Raw genomic sequence first — 1,633 nt, forward strand, 5'->3', positions numbered from 1 at the left:
CCCAAATGCACTGAGAACAAAAAAAACACCAAATTTTTACATCTGCTGTGATTTTGTGATGTTTTCTCCGAGCCCGACATTTTCCACGAGCTCTTTCCAGCTGAAGCTGCCCTGTAAAAATAATCCAGTGATAGGGAAGACGTACTGTTTGTCATCTAATGAAAACATTTTCTTGCCTGGGGAACAATGGGACTAGCGAAAAACAAAGCACTCCGAGGAGTGACGAGCAGCTCCTCCAAAGGGCCACCGGGGTTTGGGGAATCTTTTTTCCGCAGATGCGGCTCTGAGGCCCGAGACGTGTTGATGTCCTGAGGTGGCGTTCATTTCCTGTCAGCGACGGTGAGCGAGGTGTGAAGGGGCGAGAACCCTGCCTTTGTTTTTCTGGACGGAAAGACACCGGGAGAGGATTCTTTCCCAGGGTGGAGGGACGGGACTGTCAAGATGCTCGCTGCCAGAATACACACAAGCCCGCCATAGATCTTTGCAGCATTTCAACACTCCTGCAGTGTTGTGCACCGTGCTGGAGGGAAGCTAAACAGCACAAAAGCCCGTCGCTGCTCTGCTTCTAATCGTCAGTGTGGGAACGCACATTATAATTGTTTGTTCAATTATTTTTCTTGGACGCCGCACCTGCACCTCACCAAGTGAACTCCTGAGGCCAAAGCGCAATTAAGCAGCGTTGACGCCTGTTTAAACAGCGAGGAGGGAGTCAGATAAATACCTTTTTAGCACTCAAGGTAACAAGCACGGGGTGACAGTGAGAAGGCTCACAGGGAGCAATTTCCTATTTATCTGTCTTCTGATTTGACCTCTCTTGACAAGGTTCCTGGGCTTATTACTGTATCTGTCCTACGCTCTAATCATGGCCCATTACAAATGTTCAGCAGGCTGGAAGTGCCAGATGTGGGCGAAGGATAAAGGAAGGCAGCAAGTCGTGCTGACCAGCGTCGACACCCTCTGAAATGTTTAGTGAGGTAGGAAATTTCACGGATAAGTAGCTCAGATGTTTGCAGAAATTGTAAATTGTGTTTTCTGACCTCGGCTGGCCACTTTAATGAGAGTTCTTTTTTGCAGAGGGAAGTGCAGAGGTGTGAAGAGAAAAAGTTCAACGCTTCAGTGAGGACGAGCCCTGCAAAGGTTCATGCACGTGAGAAAATGAGCTTCACGAAACAACATGAGGCAAAAAAATATATATAGATATATATATATCCTCCAAACTGCACCTCACAAACACTAACACTCGTATTTCACCTAAGACTGAGACTCTGTAGTATTTGGAAGATGAAGAGGAATATCTTAATTTATCACACTAGCATTATAATGAATCCCCGCAGAGACCTTGACCTCCCATAAGTGCTGGACACATGAGAAAAATAAGCACCTCTCCACCACATACCTCCTCAGGTTCACCAGCAGAAGAGCTGCACTCTATTAATGAAGTGTTATCCATGCATCATAACACAGAGCAAACCGTGTGGCAGCTTTGGATACTTCCTCTTTGCAGACACACCGCTGCTGATCAGGAGGGAGCACCGTATTGCAGTGAACCTCATTCATATAAACCACTGAGAGATTTAGCCTGCAGAAACGATTGCTTTCTTTAGAGTTCTGTTACAACTGTGCACGATAATTA

At 46.4% G+C, this 1,633-nt stretch overlaps 1 long non-coding RNA gene across 1 annotated transcript; it reads left to right on the top strand.

The window, feature by feature from the left end:
* The first annotated feature begins 436 nt into the window (after positions 1-436).
* Positions 437-1,177, top strand: LOC120436482. The gene is made up of 3 exons (XR_005610477.1): positions 437-737; positions 885-974; positions 1,075-1,177. It is a non-coding gene; the product is annotated as an uncharacterized LOC120436482 (long non-coding RNA).
* Positions 1,178-1,633: the final 456 nt, after the last annotated feature.

Source organism: Oreochromis aureus, linkage group 23, assembly GCF_013358895.1.
Source record: "Oreochromis aureus strain Israel breed Guangdong linkage group 23, ZZ_aureus, whole genome shotgun sequence".
Classification (NCBI taxonomy): Eukaryota; Metazoa; Chordata; class Actinopteri; order Cichliformes; family Cichlidae; genus Oreochromis; species Oreochromis aureus.